Raw genomic sequence first — 15605 nt, 5'->3', positions numbered from 1 at the left:
GCTGGAGCAATGTCATCCCACTTTCCCAGACCCAGCTGGTTGGGTGTGCTCCAAACCAACCTCGGAGGTGTTTCCCTCCTCTTCCTTGATTGCTCAGTGCACATTTTTGTGGGCTAAATTAATGCATTTTTGCGAGTTGACAGCTCGTTTACAGCCTCAGATGGTCAAAACCAAGGAATTTTTCTTAGCCTTGGGTTGCATTTTTTTGGGCAATCCACGAAATTGTTGCTGTGGGGGAGAGTTTGAGTTTCCCACCTCCACAAACCTGGTCCCCCTTTGCTGAGCTCAGTCAGACAACCCCATAAAACTGCAGGACAGAGTTAATTAATTAATGATGGCATCTTTAACAAATTAGGCTCCCTTTCCATTCCTAGATTCTCCTCTTTCTCTCTCCAAGCCCTTGGATGATTTTCCAGCAATGACCAGGGGCAGGGTGTGGTGGCAGAGGTGACACCAACAAAGGTGTGGCAAAGCAGGAGTGAAAATTCACCTGTCCCTCCCCTTCCAGCCACTGCTGGAAGAATCTGGGTTGTGGCATCTCCCAAGGCAGCCCCTAAAACACAGAGGGAATATTGATACCAGATGGGAAATTGTGGGAGGTATTTTGTAGGCTGGAAATGCTTCCTGGAAATCCAGAGTGTCTTCCCCATTTCCCTGACTCCTCTTCTAAACCCTAAAAGAAATCATCTTGCTCACAATTTTAGGTTTTTTTTTTTTTTCAATTCCTGATCTCCCGCCTTCTTCTGTGCTCCTTTTCCTTAAATTCACCTGATTTTTCCAGCTCCAGAGCTGAATTCCACCTTCTGACATTTGGAAGTGTCTTTCCCTTTTTTTGGAATGTTTTTCTCCATGCTGAACCACAATTTGTGATACCTGAGATCTTCCTAAAAATCCCTGCTCATCCTGAGAGCCTCAGCCATCCTACAAATACAGCAGAGACTTTCAATCAGGGTTTCATAATATTTAATAAAAGAGAATTTTTCCTGTAAGTGAGAGCACTGGGATAGCAAATCCAGGAGATGACTTTGGAGTGGGAGGTCAGATATTTTATCAAACTGAATCTGGTAAACACTGAACAAAACTCTAAGGGTTTTAAGGCTCAGGATCCTTTCAAACTCCTTTTTTTCCAACTCATAGCAGAGAAAAAGAGCCATTTGTAATAAAAACAGTGTCAGGGAAGGTCCATGTGACATTTGCCAATGTTACATCATCAAAGCTGAATCTCTGACAGATCTGTAAACAGCAAATTTTCATAGAGATGCTGGCAGAGTCTTGAGCTTGTGCCTTTCAGCACAGTGTTCCTGCATCTGCAGAGAGGAGAAAATGCATGGAAAAGGATCAGCTTTCCTCACACCTTCCCTGTTCTTTACATGCTTGGAATTTACATCATAAAATTGAGGTTTTCATTTAAAATCAGAATAAAATACTCCAGTCTAGGGCAGGTTGAACATTGAGGGTGTGAGATCTTCTCAATCCCAGATTTTGGGATTTGGCTGCAAAATGATGTCCTGGGAATTTTCAGGGAGCATCCAGGAGATGAGGGTTGAAAAGTCACCTCTTTCCTCAGTGCTTTGAAGGGCAGAGGTTGCAGTGAGGGGCTGTGGAGGTGTGAAAGTGAATTAAAGTCCCTTTTACCTCTCCCAGGATTTTCCAAGGACTCTTCATGGATACAGACCCAAAGCAGGGCCCTGCTCTGCACGTGCTGGGGAGGGCAGGACTCAGCTTGTTCTGCTTATCAAAGGATCAGGTGCATTTTAATTTGAATAAACAAGAGCTTAAGATATTACAAAACCCTTCCAGGAAGCTGAGTGTGAACAGCTTACATTTATTTTCTCTTTTTCTTCCCTGCCAGTCTGATTTCTCTGCTCATCTGTTGTGTTGTCTCATTTAAATATGAATTAAAAGAAATTCTTTTACTCCTGTCTTTGACTCCAGACCCAATATTCAAACACATCTCATGTGAACCTGCACTGTAATTAAAGGGATTTGCTGAAAACACAAATTTCTCTCACCTTTCTGAGCTTTTTGCTGTTTTTCCTCTCTGTGGGACACACACTTCACTTGCTCTCAAGAAAAGGTGTGATTTTATTTCATATTTTTTTTTCTCTCAGAGTAATTTTAATCTCCCACTGGTTTGCAGAGGAACTCAAAGGATGTGCTGATTCCTCCCAGGACTGTGCCCACCATCCCCAGGATGATTTTCCATGGGTTGGAGAAATCCTGCTGGAACTGCTGCTGAAGTGACAGGCCTTCCACAACAGCAGATTTTCACTTCATCCATATTTATAGCAAAATGAAAACAAAAACGTGCTTTAAAGTAAACAACAGAATTTCCAGGCTGATTTTCTGGCTTTGGTACATTCCCAAATCTTTTCACACTGGGAGCAACCAGGGAAAGGTAAATCAGGGAGAATAAAATTCCAGCCTGACTCAAGACAGTGGGAAAGTGGTCACTGATTTTAACAGTGCCAAGTTTTGTCCAAAAACCCCTGCAAAAAAAAAAAAAAAACAAACCTCTATAAATTGGGAACTAATAATAATATAAAATTGGGAGCTAAAAAAAAAAAAAAAAAGGGAGCAAACCTGGTGACATAAAAATCCTGGGGATAAAAAAAACCACAACAGCATTTATTAAACATTGCAAAAATTAAACTTAAATTATCAAACCTAATGTCAGGGTGAACCACACACTCCCAGTGTTTGTGGTCGTGTTTGCATCCTTATTTTATTTGCACAAGCTCGAGAAGGGACAGCTTGCCCTGGTGAGCATTTGCAGAAGAACAGATTTACCCAAACCCAATTAGATCAACAGCGGCCGAGCGTCATCGCCCAGGGTTTGGGTTTTTCCCTTTCGTCATACGAGGAAGGTGAGAGAGCAGATGTGACCACAAAGTGTGTCAGCAGGATTGTTTGGTTAGTGTGGATTTGGGCTGCAGGAATCCAGTGAGGCATCCCAAGGACAGAGGGACCAAACTGTGGGAGGAGAAGAAGGAAAGGTCCATCCTGTGAGGAGCAGATGAGGGACACAAGGAGATTCAGGGGGAGTTTGTGGCTCTGCACAATTCCCTGAGAGGAGGGGACAGCCCCAGGTCTGTGCTCAGGGAACAGGGACAGGAGCAGAGGGAGCAGCCTCAGGCTGGAATCAGCAGGAATTTCCCCATGGAAAGGGGCTCAGGGATTGGAAGTGCCCAGGGAGGTTTGTGTGCCCATCCCTGGAGGTGGCACCCAGAGCTCTGGGCTGGGGACAAAATGGGGATGGGCACAGGTTGGACTTGTTGGTCTTGGAGAGCTTTTCCAATCCAAGTGATCATTTGATTCTTAAGAACTAAGGGCAAAACACAAAAGTTGGGTTGTTGGCCTGTGGAAATGTCCCCTCTGGCCACCAGCAGGAGCCCAGCAGACTGATTGGGATGGGGATAATTAAAAAAATGTTTTTTCCCTGGATAAAATAGAACCTGTTTTTCCCAGGTTTGGATAATGATGTGAATAACCCTTTGGACTCCCTGAAGCTCCCATGTGAGGCTCTCACCAGACTTCCCAAACATTTATCCCCTGGTCACATAGGAGGGTCCCACTCTACATCTTAGAGAAACTGCTGCAAGCAGCTCAAGGCTCTGGAAAAATATCTAAGCAAGACTGAGTTCCTTCAGAACTGTGTTTAAGTCCAAGGAAACCTCAGGAATTGCCAAAATCACTTCAGAACTGGGTTGATGTGACAGGGCTGGTGACCCAGGTGAGCACGTGGTGGGGTGTGACCTGGACACCTGATACCTTGTTTTGGAAGACACCTTGGTGTCTCCTTGACATCTGAAAAATGTGAAGATCCTCACTAGGAAGGACCCAAAACACGCCTTTGGTGTGGCCACAACGAGCTCCTTCCTCATTCTGCTCAATTTTCCCTGGAAACCCCTGTCTATGTAAATGCCAAGGGCAGCCAAGAGAAAAACAACAGCAATAAAAATAAATTAGCAATTAGCCAAATATGCAGGAGAGTGGTCACCTGTAACACCTGCAGGAGGTGCTGGGGGTGGTGTCCTGACCCAGCACTGGGATCTACAGGAATCTACAGGATCTACAACCCCCCCTTGGCTGCATGACCCTGCTTCTTACTCATCCCTCTGACGCCCCAGCGCATCCTGGATTTTCCAGCGTGGCTGGGACCCAGGGAAAGGCAGCACATCCATGACCCCAAACATCATCTCCACGTGCTGCCCTGGTGGAGGGTTTGGGGAACATGACTCAGGCTTGAGCCTGCCAACTTGTGAGGATGAGCAGATCCACCATATCTGGAGGTCAGCACATGAGGAATCAGCTCAGGGTGGCCCAGCCTGGTTCCACATGCCGGGAACAGCTGCATTTCCCAGCCCAAAAAAAGCTCCTCTCCATCCCCAGCACCTCCCAAGCTCTGCACATCTCCCTCCCCAGCAACATCTTTGTTCCATGAATTATCCTGAGCTCCCTCCTTGCCTTCGACTTTGGCCAGCCAAGCTCCAGGGCATGCTAAATTCAGCCCTGCATTTATTATCCTAAAAAATGTGGGAAATAGGAAGGGTTGTAATTTCCCAAATTACTTTTCTTCTCGCTAACAGAAGCTGGCAGCAAATATATTTCAAATGTAAATATTTAAATACTTACTTGCAAGCACAATTACCTTTTTTTTTTTGTCCGTGACTTGTTTCATTCAGAAGCTAAAAATACTTCCTCAGGAAACAAACGTCTACGCTGGATTTTGGGGAGAAATTTTAAATCCCTGGCTTAATAATTTTTACTACCAGTTAATTATTCCAAGGGTTAATAATTCTAACAGTGTTTTCCCTGCTTTTTGGAAATCAGAAAACACGTGGATATGAAAGAAAACACGTTGCAAAAGTGTTGTGGTGTCCAAAAAGGACAATAGTTGTTTATAACGCCCAGATTAGCGTCGTGAGGTTCATTTAACCTTCAGCTTTTCCTTGGCTCCTTCTGAGCGTGGAATCATTCCCCTGAATGCCTGAGAAATGAACAGGCTTCAACATTTTTATTTATTTGGATGAGCACAAAGTGAGGGAAAAGAAGTTCCTGCCTGCTGTGGAGGCGGAGGAATCGCTGTCGCTTCTTTCCCCCCGCGCCGGCCGTAAAACGTACAGAAATGTAAAGCAATAAAAACTTTATGAGGGGTTGTTTTTATAATGTTTACCAACCTCCTGCCTCTCTGACGCTTTCCAGAAGATAGGATTTTAATAGGTCTTCTTTCAGTCCATAAGGGAAAATCCCAATTTTAGGGGTTTGTCAGCACGGTGGTTTTTTTTCAGCGATTTGCTGCCCCAAATTTCTTCCTCTGTCCCTTGGGTTTTGCTGTGAGCTTTTGGTCGTGGAAATTTAAAATATAACATAGATGAGAAATAACATATAGTTGTAAAATACAAGGGAGATGTGAAATATTATATGATAGCTGTAAAATATAACATAGATGTGAAATAGATATAAATGACAATGTAGATAGAAAATACAATTTAGGCATTAAATGAAGATGTGAAATAAAATGCAAATAGAAAATCAGACCTAGATAGAAAATACAGTGTAGGTGTAGATTATAATGTAAATTGAAGATGAAAATGCAGATAGAAAATACAATGTAGGTGTCAAACATAATGTAGATAGAAAATACTGTATGGATGTAAAATACAATTTAGATGTGAAAATTATAATACCATGCTGAAGTAAAATACAATGTAGATGTTAAATATCATGTAGGTATAAAACATTTAATTAACAATTAGGAAGCTTGAATTGGGGAAATAAATGTTTGGAATCTAAGAAAAGAAATCATTAATTAATAACTGATTTGAACAAATCACAAAGCCACACGAGCTTGACTTTCAACATTTCTTTGAGCAGCGATTTTTTTTTTTTTTTTAATTTTTTTGGTGAATGACCCCCTGGATTTCTCCAAACGTCCCAAATCCATCTTTAGCTGTCTGTGCCGGGGCAGAGGATCTCTCCTTTTCATCCAAGAGCTGTTTATTAGCCCCAGGTTGATCCCTGATTTATCCATCCAGATTTCCAAAGCTCCGTGGGCTGGATGCAGGGCGAGCCCTGTGCCTGTCGTATGTTCCCACTGACGTGTTTACAACAGTTTTGATTTACACCTTCCAGGTGTTTCTCTTGGAAAATATCCCTGCCTTTGGTTTACACATTTTTCCAATATGTTTGTGGTCATCAGCAAACTCCCCCATTTGTTACAGGGGAGTAAAGGCGTGTAATTTTTAGCTGGAGCTCACTGGTAAAATTTGGATTTTTGGTAATTTATTGACAGAACTAATAAAATTCCCCAAATCCATAATTTGGATTAAATGAGGGGTTTTTTTTGCTCAGAGTTGGGTGTCAGTCTTATGCTTGTAGTGCACTTTTCTTGATACAAAGCAGCCATTATTTAACCTAAAAAAGAGGTTAAAAATCTTTTATCGTTTTATTTTTAACTTTTTTTTTGAGAACTCAACTTCTCATCGCACCAAAAATGATTGCTCTTTATGCCACCAGAAAATACTTTATATTTTTATGTTTTATATTTATAACATCCAACTGTAATTTTAGTGCAAAGCTGTTCATAGAACCAAAGCAAGGCATATTCTGAGGTTGCCAAAATGTTAAAAATAAAACCAATTTCTTTCCATTTATTTTTAATTCTGTGTAAGTTTAGCATCAATTTTTAACTCTGCATTAGCGCTGCCTTTTCATTCCAGGTCAAAAGCCAGGTTTTGTTTCTAGAAGGATTAGAAAGGAAAACTGTCATTTATTAAGGGGTACAAAGTAACTCAGAAAATTGTTGTTTTAATTCAGAAGGAAAAATATTTTCTGGGGCTCAGTTTGCCTTTGCAAGAATAGCAAAACCTTCTCCTTTAGCACTCAGATCTATACCGGCTTTCCACAGCCCAGTAAAATGTTATTAAAATTATAAATACATAGTCCAGCAATATTCTCAAAATACTAGATTTTAATAAAATATTAGAATGATCCTTCAGCATTTTTTCCCAGATAAATCTGCACTGGAGTCCACAGGATTTATCTGCAAGAGAAGATAATAAACTGAAAGAATTAACTGTTAATTTTATTATATTTTTATAAACTAATTTAATTTTATCCTCATGCTCGTTCAACATCATGAACTGGGTTTGGGCTCTTTAAAACACACAAAAATCTGGTGCAAATCTGAGATGAGAAATGGGAATAATGAGCACAGCAGAAATTGGAATAACACCCACGTGAGAAAAGGGAATAAATGTCGGGGAAAACCACATTGTGGCTGCTGCAGCCAAAATCCTGAGCGAGGCAAAATCCTCCTTTTCCAGAGTCTCAGGCATCACCTGCAGTGCCCAGAGAGGAATTCCTAGGGAATATTAGTGGAATATTATCAACCTTTCCTATGGAGGTTAAACACAGGGAAGAAAACCAGCGATTATTTGAATTCCAAGCGTGCGGCGCTGACAGCGGAAAGGGAATCTAGGAACACTGATTATTTTATCTAAGGAAACCTGGAAATGCAGATTTATTCCAAGGCTCTGGGAGGTGAAAAGGTTCAATTTCTACCCTCATCCAACCCCAAAATCCCAGTGCAAACCCCACCAAACCCTTCCTTCAAACGCCCTCCTTGGAGCGCTCATCCCAACCAGCCCGCGAGTCGCCGTGGGGTGAGCACTGGATTGCTCTTCCCAAGGCATTTTTTCCTTGGAATTATGAATCAAATCCCAGGAGTGAAAGATTGCATGATGTAAAAATAAGGATATTAAGCAATCCCTCAGCTCTAACGCCAGGAAAGATTTGACGGTTGTCAATGCACGGTAAATTGGGAGGCAGATTAGCAGCCTTACTTTGGAACCTCCAAACATCTGAAACCCGTTTCCTGTTTAAAAAAAAAAAAAAAAGAAGAAGAAGAAGAAGAAAGAGGGGGGGAAAAAACCCAAATCTAGGTGGATGACCTCAGGCAGGGTTTGGTTTTTTTTTTCTTTTTATTAACAAATGCAAATTGTACATCATCGTGGCGAAAAAATAAAAAAAAAGGAGAAAAAAAGAAAGAGAGCCGCGCTTGGTGGTCTTGATCCCTTCTGTATATGAGAGAAAGGGGAGGAAAAAAGCAGAAAAAATAAACTTTACCTTCTGGCTCGCAGGGTGGGCAGTGCCATTCCGGCGGCGGGGTCCCCGGCTCTGGGATGTGTTAGCGCTGTCACCGCAGCCCCGGTCCCGCTTCCCCGCGCGCTCCCGGGAAAACATTCCCTGGATTCCTGCTCCTTTCTCCGCATCTCCTCCCGGCATCCCAGCGCTGCAGGTTCACGGAGCTACTGTCAAATTGCAGGGGACAGGGCTAATCTAAAGCAGCAGCGACTCAGCAGCGAGGGAAAACATTGACAAATTTGCTGTTTCCAACCCTTTCTACTCTTTCCAGTCTGTTGTGTTTTGGTTTCTATTTTTTTTTCTTTTTTTTTTTTTTGTCCCAAAGCTATAAATACACAGCAGCAGCTGTAACTTGTTGCTGAAATGCGCTTTATAGATCTGTTCTGGCGCAATGCTTTTTTTTTACTGGGTTCAAATTTGATGTTGGGAGTTCTGATTTTTGCATCTTTAATGGTCCCGCTGGCTTTGAGCTGCTTGTTGCTGTGCCCTGGTGAGGTTGGAAGCTCTAAAAGCTCATAAAAAAAGGTAACACATGCTCAAAGATCCATTTAGTTATTAAATCGTGAAGAAAAAAAAAGCAGTTATCTTTCCAAATCAGTGCATATTTCATGTTTATTCGCTGATTTAATGTAAGGTCTTTGGCAAACCACAGAATCATTAAATTTGCCCTTTTTTCCCTGTCTTTGGGACAGTGATTTCTCTGCTGGACATCTGTCACAAGGTTTGAGGGTTTTGCATGGAAGAAAATTCTCTTTGACCTCAGAAAGAGGGAACACAGGTAGGATATGATCTAGATAATCAGCATGGAAAAACTTCAAGGATTTTTTTTGGCCAGTTGATCCTATGCCAAATAATTTTGGGAAATTGGAGATCTGAGTGGTGCACAGGTGTTAGTTCATAACATCATTAAAATCTATAAATTATGTAAGCCAACTCTTACCCAGCCTCTGATATCCTCGAGCTGTGAATCAGACACAAAATTTATAGCCACGCATTTATAATTCCACATTATTATAAATAATTTGTCCTTTATGGCAAATAAATCACTGTTCTTCACCCCAAAAGCTGTTCCTAGGACACTGCCTGGAGTGGGGCATTCCAGAGTGCCCTGACACCCATTCCCAACTATCCCAGCAGTTATTTTTCTAATGAGCGATGACTCCAACATTAAGAAAATCAATTAATCTTCTGTGGGCTCTTTCAAATGAATCCTCATATTATCTGGCTGTGCCCTCAGCCAGGATAGTTTAGAAAATACCAGCTCCTATCTTATCTTGTCACTTCTTACGTTGATGGGGGGGAAAAATAAATGGCTGCAAGAGCCACAGGGGAGGATAATTAGTAAAATCAAGTGACTCGCTGTTTGTTTGCCTGGCAAAATGAACTTTTACCCCTCCACAGTCACTCCTCCCCCCAATTTTCACTGTCTTATCATCCAGCATTTGACATGACAGGTTAATGAGGAAACCCCCAAATTGGGCTTCTGCAGCTAATTGTGCCCGTGGTGGCTCTGGGCTGGGAGGGCTCCATGATCCCCAGGAAATCTGAGCTCTGAGGAGACATGCAAAGGCTGGAAACTTATAGAAACACTCACATGCAGACACTAAATTTCTAAATTTAGTATTGCTTTGAATTCTGGAGGAATAAACCTGCAGATTTTACAAGATCTTCACCTGAAGAGCACTTTTGATTTCTTTTTTAGTCATGCATTTTATACTTATTTTTTAAGGTGACTGAAGCATCCCCACAGTCTCCTCCCCAGTGCACTGCTTCAGAAAATGCAATTTTTAGATGAAAAAGCAAAAAATTTGGACAACTGAGGAAAAATTCTTGCTGTGGGTGTGAGTGGAAAGAGAAGCACGTGGTAGGCTCTCCCTGACATTAAGATGTCCTTGACATCACCCTCTCAGAGTTTGGCATCTCTGCTATAAATTGACATTTCCAGGACTGTGATTTCAGGGCATTAGTTTTTTCAAGGATAAGTAGGGATGATGCAAAATTTGGGGCTGGTTTTTGCTTGTTTTGCTGTTTTTTTTGTTTTTTGCTGGATGGATTCAAAAATGAAATTGTCATTGATGGGTGGGATATGGCTCAACCCTTCTGCTCTCAGCAGGGCATCCTCCCTCACTGCCACAATATTTTCTCTCTGTTAGATTTATTCCTTCTCTTCTCCCTCTCTGTTCCCCATTTCAGCATCTCTGCATGATGAGACCACCCCAAAGTGGAATCTTCCCACTGAAATTTTATTCCAGCAGGAAAAGCAGCTCCTGTCCCACATAGGGAAAAAACTGAGCCCTCAATGACTCAGAAAAAAGAAGGTGAGTGAGGAAAAATCACTTTCTCCAGCTGCCTTTTCTCCATGGAAAAGCTGATACCATTAAATGGCCATTTTTTGGCAATTTCCCATTCAGAAAAGCTGCTGCTTAGATTTTTCTCCAGAAATCTTCACTTTTACACTGTGTGAGGTTATTCCACCTTGTGTACTCCAACCCCATGGCAGTACAGGGGACCAAACCCTCAGAACAAACCCCTCAGCCCATTTCTGCATCAAATTTCATTCCCAGTCCCTGGATTTATTGACATTATAATGGGCAGCCCACACAAACTGCAGCCACGGGGCCAATTAACGGCACAGACAACACCAGACATTTGAGAAGTTGCTAAACTCAGTCTTGAAAACGATCTCAGCTTTCTCCCTGTAAAAGGATCTCGTTCTGTCATCGTGTATTAAACTGGAAAGCTTCACGTTGGAGAGCAGCACAAACTCATATCCTGATAAGGCCTCACATCATATTTCAACAGATCCCATCTCCTGTGGCTTCAGTTCATCTCTGCCATGGGAGTCCGAGGAGGATTTGCTGAGGGAAACGTTGCTGTGGATGATGTAAGAAATTTCTTGGTGTGTTTTATTTTTGTTTTCTGCCAATAATTGATGTCGGGTTTCCAAGCCAGTGCTGCTGAGTAGACCCTTCCCAAGGAGGGAATAGAATGAGAGCTAAGAGTTCATCTCAACCACCAGCTCAGCGAAAACATGGATTTAAAAGCAATCTTAGAGTCCTGTTCCCAAATAAGATCCAAGTGTTGGACTCCATGATCTTGGAGGTCATTTACAGCAGTAACAATTCCATAATTTCATTACTGTGTTCATAAATGTGGACACCAATCAGTCTATCATTAGCACAAAGTCCACCCCAGCAAGCCCTTGATACGATTTTTACATAAACACAACAGCAAGATTACCTCAGCCACGCTTTTCCTCCCAAATTCCAAAGCGGAGACTCGAATTGACCGAGAACATTTGGAAAAAGTTGTGTTGATTTCTCTGAATTGTTCTCCCCATCAAAAGCCTTTTGAAGGTCACCACCTTCTTTTTGACATTCATGGAAGCATTGCAGATAATGCCGTGGATTCCTTTATTTTAAAATAAGTTCAAAGGTCCATTAAGGCCTTCCACGCCGTACAAAAGGCTCAATCCAACGGAAACCATTTTTCTCCCCCAATTGTTTGGAGCAGCAAGAGAACCAAACAATCTGTTATTCACACAGATCTACCCAGGACCACGTTTCCCGTGCCCACGAGGTCCATGCTGTGCCTTAACAAAAATAACTTTTCACTGAGCTGCTTGAAAACATTCTATTTGTCCATAAGCAAGAGTTTTATACTAAAATCTGGGTTATATTTGTAGGTATTTGTGGTAGGTGAGAGTTGAGATCAGGAGGGTACAGAACAAAATGCGTTGTCTGAAATTCCAGTCCGTATTTTGTACCTTAAGCTCATGGCTTCAATATGGTGATGTTGAAAAATACACTAAAATAACAGAATTGGCGTGGGATGACCATTTTTCTTGTGGAATTGTCCAGTTTTTTAGCCAAATCTTTGCTTTCCCACCATGACTTTGGAAAACAACAATTTTCAGTGCTTTTGAAGGGCCCTGCCTTGTAGGGAGCTCAATGTTCCTCCATCTCAGCTGTCCAAGTCGCCCTGTGTAATACCAATGTTATTTCCTTGATATTATAAATAGGATTTGGGTTGAATATGAATAAACTCATACCCCTTGGTATGCTTTGTAACTCTAATCAGCGTTTTCCTGCGAAAAGAAAAGGGAAAAAAAAAAAAAAGAAAATTAAAAAGGAGGAATGTTTATTTGGAAAATAAAGAGGTGCTAATTTTATCTTGTGAAAGTGGATATCTCCTTACGTCCCTCCAACTTTGAGGAAGATAACCAGAATGTATTATATCATCTAAATCCAGCATCCTAAGAGATCAAACAGAATAATGTACACATCTGCCAGGGCTGATTGAAGTATTGCTGGTGCTCACTTCCGCTTTGCTAAGTATGTGTTTCATTGATAGACGGAATTTGCCACCCCCATGAAAGAAACTCCAAGTCCTCTGTTTGTGCCAGTTGATTTCTGTGATATCTCGGAGGCTTTTAAAATAGGGCTCCAAAATAGATGTGCCCTTGTCACCCCTGTGTTTAAGCTCTCTCCAGCAGGAAATGGCACGGGTTCAATTTTTTTTTTTCTGCTGGAAGCCACATGGAGATAGATAAGAATCATGTCTTGTCTATGACTAAGCATTGACATTTAAATGTTTAAATTATAGTCAAAATGATCCATGGTGAACCCACCTGAGACTATTTTTCTTTGTCTAAAGTCTTACTTTCGAGCCTCTTGAAAGGGAAGGTGGAGCTCTTGGGGTTGTGACATGACCATGTTATGGGAAGGAAATGGAAGTTTGCTTTATTGTTGGTCTTCAAAGACAGTTTTGCTACCGTGCACCACATCATCTCCACCAGTTTATCCCTGGTTTCTCCATCCTCAGGATGGTTGGTTCAAAGCACCAGGTTTAAAAGGCAGGATGGACAAAAAAGGTTTTCGCTTTGCCAAATCCCAGATGTCTGCTTCAACACGCCTGGAAAAAAAATATATATTAAAAAAAAATGAGTGGTATTTCCTTGGAACTGCTGTTTCTTCTAGAGGCAGGGGGCAGCTGGAGGGGTGAGGAGGGCTGGGATGTTTATGAAGTGTGCAGGGAATTTGGAAGGAAGCTGGCTGAAGGAGGACAGATGGTTGGCAGCGTGACGCTGAGCCTTTCACTTCTGGGTCGCGCGGTTCAAGCGCAGCCCTGGTCAAGGATGGCACGGAGCCATCTCCAGAGAGTGGCTGCTCCATGAGAAACGTGGCTGCTGAGGAGCAGCTCCTGGCAGGATGGAGGAGAGGGATGAGGTTTTTTATTCCTGATCCGTTGTGGAAACGCTTGGGAATGTGAGGGATGTACAATGGGGCTGGTTCGGTAGCACGGACTCGGTGACATTGTGCAGGAATCACCTCTCCAAGCCAAGAGCAGGGATCCCCATGGAGTGCAGGTGTTGCTGTGGGTAGGAGGAAGCATCCCCAGAAAGGAGGGTGTGTGTCCACCTGCTAGCACCAGCTTTGGATCCCAGAAAGGAAAATCTCCTCTTATGTCTGTTGAATTCCAGAAAATATTCCCATTTTCCCAAGGTAGACCCATGGATAGCATCTCCTTTTATTCCTGGAAAACAAAGAATCCCTTTTGTACACTCAGATCCAGCCTCACTGGAACTGTGGCTTCATGGAGACACTCCAGGTGTGTTGAGAGATTACTGCATCTTTTGGCCTTGCTTTTCTGTTATTCTTTAATTTCTCTCTAAAATACCCAAGATTTGGAGGAGTTTGGACTTTTAAGCTGCAAAATAATTTTTCGGTCACTCTGATTTTAGTAAGTGCAGCAGAGGAAGGGAAGGGGGAAAGGGAAAGGGAAAGGGAAAGGGAAAGGAAAAGGAAAAGGAAAAGGAAAAGGAAAAGGAAAAGGAAAAGGAAAAGGAAAAGGAAAAGGAAAAGGAAAAGGAAAAGGAAAAGGAAAAGGAAAAGGAAAAGGAAAAGGAAAAGGAAAAGGAAAAGGAAAAAGGAAAAAATCTTTGATTAGGAATGTTCCCAGATCTCAAAGCAAAAATCTTTGATTGCAGAACACCTCTCACTTTTGCATAAATATTATTCCCATGCATCAGTTAGGATCCCACCAGTTCAGCTTCAGAAAAGTTCATTTCACAGTTTGAGTTATTGGGACATTTGGCATATTCAGTCTCTTATGACTTAAACATTGTTTTGGAAACCCAGTGGAATCCCACAATGGCTTTTCACAAATTAAATTTCCACAGGGCAACCACAGCCAAAGGTAACTGGGAGGGAAGAGCTGCTGCTGGGATTCTCCAGCTGGGAGACTGGGGTTTGGCTGTTTAATACAGAAAATTATCAACCCAATCACAAGTTTATAGCTCTGCTGGCAGCTGGGTGGTGTCTGACATGGATTTGTCTTCTCACAGACATCTCTGGTGCCTGGGATGTTCAGGAATGTCCATATCCTTAAGCCTAACTAGGCAGATAGAGTAAGGAATTAGGCTGCCAGGAATTTGCATTTTCCAAGCCTTGCCCAAGCTGAAGTCACTGACAAAAATATCTGGTAGGAAAAGGATTGATTATCCAACAAAAGTCAAGCAGAGAGAAAGCTGACTCTGGAATAATGAGCAAGAAACTTGGAATATGAATTCCCAATGTTCTGAATCCAGTATTTCCACGAGGAGTGTTTGAATCAATACCAAAATCATTGAAGATGATAAAAAATCCATGAAAAATTCATCCACCTTTGGAGTAAATCACAGAACTCAAATCCCTCTCACTGGGATAACAAGTGATGGGCACAGGGCAATCTTACCTCCTTGTTTAATACTTAATATTTAATGTTTATTTTTAGTAATGTCATTTCCTTGTTGAGAAGAAGGACATATGAAGAGAAAGGGGAGAAAAAAAAGAGAGGGATATTGTGTGGCTTTGCAGGGGAATTTTTCTGTGCAAAGGGATAATCCCACCAGCAGAAGGAGCTCCAGCTAAAATCCTGGAATGGTGGGATTGGCACTCAAACCAAGGAACAAGACCAAAATTTCTGTTTTCCATTGGCTTTGGAGATGCAAAGTGGCACAAAGACAGCGTTGCTTTTTTCAGGGTGAGGAATTCCCTGAAACATTTCTCCTAGCTTTAACTTTTGCTATTAAACAATAGAAGAAAAAATTTAAAAGAGAAGAAAAAAAAATTAAAAAATAAAAGGCTAAAGCTCAGGGGAAATGATCAGTTAGTATAAATTAATGTAATCATTATTATTATTATTATTATTAGTCCAGGGAAGTTCTCAGGTTTAAGGAGAGAAAATAAAACCACAGGACACCAAGCCAAGAGCCAAAGTGCCTCCAGCAGGTCTTTACAATTATCCAACATTTCTGCTGGAACAAAACCAAGTAATGGGATATGAGAAATACAAAATATCCTCCAGCAAAGAACCAGGAATGCCTGCAGTGCTGAATTCCATAAATAAAATGCACTCCTTGGTTTGAAGCTGATAAAGCTGCTCTTCTGCCACAATGCAGAAAGTTATCCACAAGG

Source organism: Erithacus rubecula (assembly GCF_903797595.1).
Source record: "Erithacus rubecula genome assembly, chromosome: 12".
In the NCBI taxonomy this organism is placed as follows: Eukaryota; Metazoa; Chordata; class Aves; order Passeriformes; family Muscicapidae; genus Erithacus; species Erithacus rubecula.
Note: the sequence above shows the minus strand (reverse complement) of the source record.